Source organism: Bubalus kerabau, chromosome 6 (assembly GCF_029407905.1).
Source record: "Bubalus kerabau isolate K-KA32 ecotype Philippines breed swamp buffalo chromosome 6, PCC_UOA_SB_1v2, whole genome shotgun sequence".
In the NCBI taxonomy this organism is placed as follows: domain Eukaryota; kingdom Metazoa; phylum Chordata; class Mammalia; order Artiodactyla; family Bovidae; genus Bubalus; species Bubalus kerabau.
Window position 1 is genome coordinate 48,115,698 of NC_073629.1, and position 10,966 is coordinate 48,126,663.

The 10,966-nt window shown below is 39.0% G+C and overlaps 1 long non-coding RNA gene across 1 annotated transcript; it reads left to right on the forward strand.

Moving 5' to 3' along the window:
* The first annotated feature begins 6,308 nt into the window (after positions 1-6,308).
* Positions 6,309-9,042, forward strand: LOC129655089 (uncharacterized). The gene is made up of 2 exons (XR_008715753.1): positions 6,309-7,610; positions 8,760-9,042. It is a non-coding gene; the product is annotated as an uncharacterized LOC129655089 (long non-coding RNA).
* Positions 9,043-10,966: the final 1,924 nt, after the last annotated feature.

The following is a 10,966-nucleotide window of genomic DNA, read 5'->3' on the forward strand; positions in this document are numbered from 1 at the left end:
CCACGCTTCAGCAATATGTGAACCGTGAACTTCTGGATGTTCAAGCTGGTTTTAGAAAAGGCAGAGGAACCAGAGATCAAATTGCCAACATCTGCTGGATCATCGAAAAAGCAAGAGAGTTCCATAAAAACATCTATTTCTGCTTTATTGACTATGCCAAAGCCTTTGACTGTGTGGATCACAAAAAACTGTGGAAAATTCTGAAAAGGATGGGACTACCAGACCACCTGACCTGCCTCTTGAGAAACCTGTATGCAGATCAGGAAGCAACAGTTAGAACTGGACACGGAACAATAGACTGGTTCCAAATAGGAAAAGGAGTACGTCAAGGCTGTATATTATCACCCTGCTTATTTAACTTATATAAAGAGTACATCATGAGAAACGCTGGACTGGAAGAAGCACAAGCTGGAATCAAGATTGCCGGGAGAAATATCAATAACCTCAGATATGCAGATGACACCACCCTTATTTCAGTAAGTGAAGAGGAACTGAAAAGCCTCTTGATGAAGGTGAAAAAGGAGAGTGAAAACCTGACTTAAAACTCAACATTCAGAAAACGAAGATCATGGCATCTGGTCCCATCAGTTCATGGCAAATAGATGGGGAAACAGTGGAAACAGTGTCAGGCTTTCTTTTTTTGGGCTCCAAAATCACTGCAGATGGTGACTGCAGCCATGAAATTAAAAGGCGCTTACTCCTTGGAAGAAAAGTTATGACCAACCTAGATAGCATATTGAAAAGCAGAGACATTACTTTTCCAACAAAGGTCCATATGTGCTGGTTATAAAACCAGTTTTGCAGTGCTATCAACCAACGTGCAATAGCAGCTGAAATCACCATTCAGTTCAGTTCAGTTCAGTCACTCAGTTGTGTCCAACTCTTTGCGACCCCATGGTCTGCAGCACGCCAGGCCTCCCTGTTCATCACCAACTCCCAGAGTTTACCCAAACCCATGTCCATTGTGTTGGTAATGCCATCCAACATTCTCATCCTGTCATCCCCTTCTCCTCCTGCCTTCAATCTTTCCCAGCATCAGGGTCTTTTCCAATGAGTCAGTTCTTTGCATCAGGTGGCCAAAGTATTGGAGTTTCAGCTTCAGCATCAGTCCTTCCAATGAATATTCAGAACTGATTTCCTTTAGAATTGACTGGTTTGGTCTCCCTGTAGTCCAAGGGACTCTCAACAGTCTTCTCCAACACCACAGTTCAAAAACGTCAATTTTTTGGCACTCAGCTTTCTTTATAGTCCAACTCTCTCGTCCATACATGACTACTGGAAAAACCATAGCCTTGACTAGATGGATATTTGTTGGCAAAGTAATACCTCTGCTTTTTAATATGCTGTCTAGGTTGGTCATAACTTTCCTTCCAAGGAGTAAGCGTCTTTTAATTTCATGGCTGCAATCACCATGTGCAGTTATTTTGGAGCCCCCAAAAATAAAGTCTGACACCGTTTCCACTGTTTCCCCATCTATTTCCCATGAAGTGATGGGAACGGATGCCATGATCTTAGTTTTTTGAGTGTTGAGCTTTAAGCCAACATTTTCACTCTCCTCTTTCACTTTCTTCAAGAGGCTCTTTAGTTTTTCTTCACTTTCTGCCATAAGGGTAGTTTCATCTGTGCATGTGAGCTTATTGATGTTTCTCCCAGCAATCTTGATTCCAGCTTGTGCTTCTTTCAGCCCAGCATTTCTCATGATGTACTCTGCATATAAGTTAAATAAGCAGGGTGACAATATACAGCCTGGACATACTCCTTTTCCTATTTGGAACCAGTCTGTTGTTCCGTGTCCAGTTCTAATTGTTGCTTTCTGACCTTCATACAGATTTCTCAAGAGACAGGCCAGGTGGTTTGGCATTCCCATCTCTTTTAGAATTTTCCACTATTTATTGTGATCCACACAGTCAAAGACTTTGGCATAGTCAATAAAGAAGAAATAGATGTTTTTCTGGAACTCTCTTGCTTTTTTGATGATCCAGCAGATGTTGGCAATTTGATCTCTGGTTCCTCTGCCTTTTATAAAACCATCTTGAACATCTGGAGGTTCATGTTTCACATATTGTTGCAGCCTGGCTTGAAGAATTTTTAGCATTACTTTACTAGTGTGTAAGATGAGTGCAGTAGTTTGAGCATCTTTGGCATTACCTTTCTTAGGGACTGGAATGAAAACTGACCTTTTCCAGTTCTGTGGCCACTGCTGAGTTTTCCAAATTTGCTGGCATATTGAGTGCTGCACTTTCACAGTTACCATTGGCTCTCCACAAGCCTGAAAGGCAATTATATCACATGCTCAAACTGGCCAGTGAACACTAGGCTAGGGCCAATTCAAAGGGACCCTTCTAGTTTTTCAGAAACAATTGGCTCAGACTAATATTTACTCAGGTAAATATTGGGGAAGGAAATGGCAGCCCACTCCAGTATTCTTGCCCAGGAAATCCCATGGACAAAGCTGAACCTGGTGGGATATAGTCCATGGGGTCACAAAGAGTCAGACATGACTTAGCAACTGAATACATTTTTTTCATAAGTCATTGCTCCACCAGTGTCTGTGTTCTCAGTTTACATTTTTGTCCTCATGTTAGAAATGAAACTCAGACCATTAAATGTACAGTAGCAGGACCCAAAGATGGGTGACTATGAATCTTTTTATCAGAACTGCCTCGGTTTGATCTAAGATTTGGATAGTGATTTAGAGTTCATGTGTAACAGGTATCCTTTCGGTTAAAGTTATATGGTCTCTCTATTTAAAATACAGTTTGCCTAGAGTAGTGGAAATTAAAACAAAAATAAGCAAATGGGACCTAATTAATCTTAAAAGCTTTTGCACAAAGAAGGAAACAATAAACAAGAACAAAAGATGACCCTCAGAATGGAAGAAAATAATGGTAAAGCAAAACAACTAACAAATCATTAATCTCCAAAATACATAAGCAACTCCTACAGCTCAATAGTAGGGGAAAAAAAAAAAAAAAAAAAAAAACAGCCCAATCAAAAAATGGGCAAAAGAGCTAGTAGTCATTTCTCCAAAGAAGACATACAGATTGCCAACAGACACATGAAAAGATGCTCAACATCACTAATTGTTAGAGAAATGCACATAAAAACAATGAGGTATCATCTCACACTAGTCAGAATGGCCATCATCAAAAAAAATCTATGAACAATAAATGCTGGAGAGGATGCAGAGAAAAGGAAACACTTCTACGTTGTTGGTGGGAATGTAAACTGATACTGCCATTATGAAAAATAGTAAGGAGATTCCTTAAAGAACTAGGAATGAATCTATCATATGACCCAGCAACCCCACTATTGGGCATATACCCTGAGAAAACCACAATTCTAAAAGATTCATGTATCCCAATGTTCATTGCAGCACTATTTACAGTAGTCAAGACATGGAAGCAACCTAGATATTCACTGACAATTGAACAGATAAAGAAGATGTGGTATACACACACACACACACACACACACACACACACACATAATGGAATATTACTCAGCCATAAAAAGAACAAATTTGAGTCAGTTCTAGTGAGGTGGATGAACCTAGAGCCTGTTATAAAGAGCGAAGTAAATCAGAAAGAGAAAAACAAGTATCATATATTAATGTATATATATGGACTCTAGAAAAATTGTATTGATGAACCTATTTTCAGGAAAGCAATGGAGACGCAGATGTAGAGAATGGACTTGTGGGCACAGGGGAGAATGGAGAGAGTGGGATGAATGGAAATAGTAGCATCAACATATATATACACTATTATGTGTAAGATGGATAGCTGGTAAGAAGTTGTTATGTAACACAGGGAGCCAAGTCTGCTTCTCTGTGATGACCTGGAGGGATGAGATGGGGGGAGGAGAAAGAGGGGACAGAGGGACAGGGATGTACATTTAACTTTGGCTGGTTCACATTGTTGTATGGCAGAAACCAACGCAAAACTGTAAAAAACTTCAGTCAGTTCAGCTCAGTCGCTCAGTCATGTCCGACTCTTTGTGACCCCATGGACTGCATCACGCTAGGCTTCCCTGTCCATCACCAACACCCAGAGCTTACTCAAACTCACTTTCATTGAGTCGGTGATGCCATCCAACCATCTAATCCTCTGTCATCCCCTTCCTCTCCCGCCTTCAATCTTTCCCAGCATCAGGGTCTTTTCCAATAAGTCAGTTCTTTGCATCAGGTGGCCAAAGTATTGGACTTTCAACTTCAGCATCAGTCCTTCCAATGAATATTCAGGATTGATTTCCTTTAGGATTGACTGGTTGAATCTCCTTGGAGTCCAAGAGACTCTCAAGAGTCTTCTCCAACACCAGAATCCAAAAGCATCAATATATATGGTTGGAAAGGTCACTCTGTATATAAGACACATATTTTGTGTGTGTCCTATCCCTAACTTTTCTAGGGACATCCACTCTTCATATCCACATTGTTATCATGCAAACACCTATTTTATACAATATAAATTTTCCCCTAGATTGCAGTTGATTGACTCAGTAGTGACAGTCTGATCTAAACTGGGCCTCTGAATTCCTTCCTTGAGATTTTGAACTTCAGAGTGGGAGTTTTGGCAATCTCTGGTGGCTCAGACGGTAAAGTGTCTGCCTGCAATGCGGGAGACTTGGGTTCGATCCTTGGGTCAGGAAGATCCCCTGGAGAAGGAAATGGCAACCCACTCCAGTACTCTTGCCTGGAAAATTCCATGGATGAAGGAGCCTGGTAGGCTACAGTCCATGGGATCGCAAAGAGTCGGACACGACTGAGCAACTTCGCTCACTTGCTCACTTCTAACCAAAGATGTCAAATGTCAATTAACCTGGGAGCTCCTCATCAGCCAATTTTAAGCCATGAAATGGAACCAAATGGTTTACACAAAAAGAAAGAAAAATGGAACAGATGAATAAATAGTTACCTTGAGTAGAGACAAAGTGAATCCTGACACTCTTATATTCCCTGGTATTCCTGATAGTTCCTGAGCCCAACTGCATCCCTGACCAGCTACTATTTTTTTATTGAAGTACAGTTGATTTGCACTGTTGTGTTAATTTCTGCTGCACATCAGAGTCATTCTGTTATTCACACACACACACACATTCTTTTTTAATATTCTTTTCCATTATAGTTTATCATAAGATTTTTTTTTCTTTTTGTTTATATTTTTATTGGCACATTTTTAGAATTAAGATGATTTTAATGTACATTTCTTTTTTTTTTTATTTTATTTTATTTTTAAACTTAACATAACTGTATTAGATTTGCCAAATATCAAAATGAATCCGCCACAGGTATACATGTGTTCCCCATCCTGAACCCTCCTCCCTCCTCCCTCCCCATTCCATCCCTCTGGGTCGTCCCAGTGCACCAGCCCCTTAAATATAGTTCTCTGTGCTATATAGTAGGACCTTGTTGTTTATCCATTTTATATATATATATTACATCTTGCTAACCCCAGTTACTATTTATGACATGTATAGTTAATCCACTATTTCAGAGGTGTTGGTTTTAATTCCTCCTAAGGGAATATATAAAAGCTCTTTGAGGGTAAAGACCATGCTTTTTACTTATTTTTTCTATACCCTCCTCCTGTCCTGAGTCCACTGAGAGTGAGCATTTGGTAGTGTTTTATTTGAATTAACACATACGAGAGTAAAATATGGTATATTCCCTAAGGGAACCAATTATAAATTTTGTATAAAGGGGCGTTAAAAGTTAAATGAAAAAGCTCAGATTGGCAGAAGATAAAAAAGTTTAACTAACAGCTGCTACAGATACAGGGACATTTGAGGATGAATGATAGATATAAATCTTAAAGGAAACAAGCATATGAATAAATTAGAAGGCATGATGGCTAAAGAAAAGGGGAAAATAACCAAGCCCTACTTAATTATTTTTTTCTAAATCTAGGGATATCCATGTACCCTCCTCATCTTCTAGACTGTAAGCTCCACCAAGCCATTTATCACATCTGCTTTGTTCATCATGGTATAGCCACCTCAATCTAGTGGGATTCAATGAACATTTCTGTAATGAGTGAACTGCATAATCAGAATGCATTTTTTATTAAGTATTTCTGTAGAGGTCACATGTACTTTCTAGAATTTCCAGAATATGGACCCAAATTCTGCAGTGGCAATCAGGGACTAACTGACATAAGCAAAGTATTAGAAATACCATTGATGAAATGTATATGGTCAGGGGAGAAAAACCTCTGTGCCATAGACACTAAATTCACATTAGTTGCCAGCAGGAAGACTGACAGCTGCCACTAACAAAGGACTTTGGTAAAAAGGAGTGATCAAACCAGCACAGACAGTGTGAGATTGGACCAATGCAGAGAGTAGAGTATGTAGAAGCCGATGTGACAAGCAGCCGAGAAAGGACTCAACTAAAATCAGAAGGATGTTCCCCAGCTTCTCCTAGTTAAAGGCGTCATGAGCATCTCAGGGAGAAACGGATGCTGATTTTATCAGCCACCTTTCTCTAGGTCTCACTTAAAGATGACCTCCAAATCTAAGTGGCTTGAGACCATAAAGCTTGATTACATTTCAAGTTGGCTGCAAGTCCACTGAGGTCTTATCCATATGCTTTTCTTTTCTGGAACACAGATTGAAGGAGCAACTATTATATGGGATCCTGCAAAACTAGCATTACCAAACATAGCCAATAAAAATATAAAACTTCCCATTAGATTTAAATATCAGATAAATAACAAATTATTATTATTATTCAGTGTAACTATATCCTATGCAATATTTGGGACATAATTATACCAAAAATTTATTTGCAATTTATCTGGTTCAGATTTCAATGCATGTCCTGTTTGTTTTCTGGTAACTCTTTGCTAGACTCATGAATAAAGAAAAAGATAAATGACGTGACTTCATGAAGGCTTTTAAATCTTCTGCTTACAAGCAGCATTTGACATTTCTACTCTTCATACATTGACTAAAAAGACACATTACTAATTCTGCCATTGGTGGGATAAGAGATGGAATCCTCTCTTAGAGACAGATCTAACAAGGAAGGAGCAGCAGGATTATGATGGCAATGCTATCTACTACAGGATTGAGTAAGAAATGGAAAGTTCATCTAATAGTGTGTGTTTGTGGGGAGGTGGGGGCAGCACTTTTCAATGATCTTGTTTTCACCTCTGAAAAGGAGCTAAAACAATCCCTTCAATTGTGTTAAGGGGAAATATATGGAGCAAGAAGGTGTCCCTGACATTCTCAGTCTCTCCTTCTCTGAGCTTCCAGAACAGTTCTTGCTGCTCTGCTCCTAGTTGAAGGAACTGCTTGAGTTGACATGAGGAGCCATTACTATTAGAATGGCTCTTAGGCTTCTTTGTTTTAGGGTGAGGCTCCTGATACTAGTTAATTGGCTTCCCATGTGCTCAGAGAGTGAAGAATCCGCCTGCAATGCAGGAGAAGCAGGCAGACGTGAGTTCATTCCCTGGGTTGGGAAGATCCCTGGAGGAGGGCTTGGTGACCCACTCCAGTATTCTGGCCTGAAGAATCCCACAGACAGAGGAGCCTTATGGACTACAGTCTATGGGGTTGCAAAGAGTCTGACATGACGGAAGCAACTGGACAGCGTGCACCTAATACGAGTGAGTAAGCCGTGAACTGAGAATGGAACCTGAGAGGGAGAAGGGAACGGTTTTGCTAGCAGAGAACAATACACTACTAAAGTGTTGTTTGGTTTTTTGTTTATTTGTTTTTGTTTTTTTTTTCTTCAAGCTATGCCATGCAGCTTGTAGGATATATCACCAGGGATAGAACTGGAGCCCAAGGCAGTGAAAGCATGAGTCTTAACCACTCTACTGCCAGGAAAGTCTCATCTCTGCAGTGCTGGTGTTTGCCTGTGGCCCACGGCCTCTTCCACATCTCTTCCTTTGAGATGGCCTTCCTTCTGTACTCATTCCTCTTTCTTCCCTATTAAAGGCACTCTTGGTTCATATTTTACACATTTCAAGGGATATTTTGCTAGGGAAGAGGACAACAGTGGATGGAGACATGAGCTGGTGATATACAGGATTTCCTGGTCCCTTAAGCCCTTCTGGTTTGGCTTAAGGTTTTACATATATTCAAACTCCTTATTGAAAAATCAATTTCTAACTTTTGTTACTGTTGTATATGTCCCAGAAGTCATTGTTTCCTTACTACAGTGTGTGAAAATTGCTTCTAGTTGATTTTCAAGGCCAATCATAATAGGAACTAGATCCCTGAAATAGCCCAGAATACGATGAATACATATCATCTGTGTTGACTTCTGTTTTCCTGGGTTTTTCTTTCCAGTTCAAAGATGTTTCTAAATATTATTTGCCCAGCACATTATAATGTGCTTCATATTCAGAGTTTGCCTAAACAGGACATTTGGCTAATGAAGTGAGATAATGGAGAACTAAATGGTTTTCAGTGTGAAGGGAACAGCATTATTTACAGGGTATATTGCCGATTAAGGAAAAGAAACACTCTTTTTTTCTTTTAAAAAGAGACAAGATGATAATTAAGTTCCTTAAACACACAGCATTCCCAACTTGTGATATGGTGCAATCTCTTGGGATTTACTAATTTAATACCAACCACACAATGATTGTCTTTCATATTGAATATGCTGGTATAAAATGAAACTTACGTACTGCCTGTCACAATTCCTGACAATTAACATGAACTTGTAGGTGAAAAGTATAGTTCATCTGAAAACACATAAGACTATCTGAAATCCTCAAAATATGTTTGTTTGTTTTTTTTTTCAGATGGAATTACTTCATCATCATTATTTCACCATCAGCACTAATAAAGAAAAATGAACTATATGATTTTTTTCAACTGTAATCACTGGGGATTGACAAATGGGTAAAATAATGGGGCAGAAATCTGAAGATATTAAAAATATATATATATAAATAAACTATGTGCTTCAAGCTACAATAAAGCTTACCTGGCCCTATTAACAATATGTTTAGTTGTAAATACATAATGTATTGATAATTTTCAGCTTTTTTAAAGAATATAAGTAATTGATAATTTTCGCTTTTATACCTGTGTATGTTAAGTTTTTTGTTTGTTTGTTTGTTTTAAATAACAAAAGTAAATTATTCTGTAGTTGAGGATGAAGATTCCAGAACTAGGAGGAACATTTTGAGATCACCTTGTTCTAGGCTGGTAGAGTCTGGTTCAGATCCTTCCAATCCCTAACTTTTTACCTTTGGCAGATGTTGCTGAACAGTGAAAGTCTTTTCTGAAGAGCCAGGGCTGCGAGTGACAGCCCTTAACACAGCAGTTCAGATAATCATTGGCAACTAGTCTGAGTTGACAGAGAAGATGGAACTATCGGATTGTTGTTGAATGTCCAACCTCTTTATCATAAGGAAGAGAATACTGAGTCCTAGTAAGGCATAAGACTTGTCAAGGTAAAGCAGAATCAGGAGTGGGTCTGCTCTGACTTACAAATCCAATGGTCATCTATTCTTTTTTTTTTAAATTTTTAAAAAATTTTAATTGGAAGCTAATTACCTTACAATATTTTGGTGGTTTTTGCCATACATTCACATGAATCAGCCATAGGTGTACATGTGTTCCCCATCCTGACTCTCCCTCCCACCTCCCTCCCCATCCCATCCCTCAGGGTCATCCCAGTGCACCAGCCCTGAGCACCCTGCTTCATGCATCAAACCTGGACTGGTGATCTATTTCACATATGATAATAAACATATTTCAACACTATTCTCTCAAATCATCCCACCCTCGCCTTCTCCCACAGAGGCCAACAGTCTGTTCTTTACATCTGTGTCTCTTTTGCTGTCTCGCATATAGGGTCATCGTTACCATCTTTCTAAATCCCATATATATGCGTTAAAATACTATATTGGTGTTCTTCTTTCTGACTTACCTTGCTCTGTATAATAGGCTCCAGTTTCATCCACTTCATTAGAACTGATTCAAATGCATTCTTTTTAATAGCTAAGTAATACTCCATTGTGTATATGTACCACTACTTTCTTATCCATTCATCTGCCAATGGACATCTAGGTTGCTTCCATGTCCTGGCTGTTGTAAACAGTGCTGTGATGAACATTGGGGTACACATGTCTCTTTCAATTCTGGTTTCCTAGGTGTGTATGCCCAGCAGTGGGATTGCTGGGACGTATGGCAGTTCTATTTCCAGTTTTTTAAGGAATCTCCACACTCTTCTTCATAGTGGCTGTACTAGTTTTCAATGCTCATCTATTCTCTTGTTTAAGCAATTTAATTAAATGCAGATCCTTTAAAATGCCATTTTTTTTTGCATGGTGTTATTGATATAGAATATAATATAATCATTATCTATCCCAATAATGTCAAAAGAGAAACCAGGGATAAAAATAGGGATAAAAAAAACAGGGATAAAAATTCTATTTATCAAACAGAATTAGTTAAAGAAGAGTTGCAAAAAAGCAGATACAGCATAGGAAATACTATTTTCTAAATAATCAAATTAATATCATCATTGTTCTAGCACTTCATAATCTCAATTGTTTAAAATGGTTGGGGAGGGGTGAGAGAGAATGAGACCTATAGCCTGTGAAATAGCAGATTCTGTCTCTAGAGCACTCAGTGTGTACGTTCCCAAGTCTAAGACTGGTTTAATCAGTAATCTGTCTGTCATCTGATGATGAATAGATCTACTGTAGAAAACTTGTTGTTCAGTCACTAAGTCATGTCTGACTCTTTGTGACCCCATGGACCGCAACACACTAGGCTTCCTTGTCCTTCACTATCACCCAGAGTTTGCTCAAATTCATGTTCATTGACTCGGTGATGCTATCTAACCATCTCATCCTCTGCTGCCCGCTTCTCTTTATACCTTCAATCTTTCCCAGCATCAAGGTCTTTTCTAATGAGTTGGCCCTTCACATCAGATGGCCAAAGTATTGGAGCTTCAGTTTCAGCATCAGTCCTTCCAATGAATATTCAGGGTTGA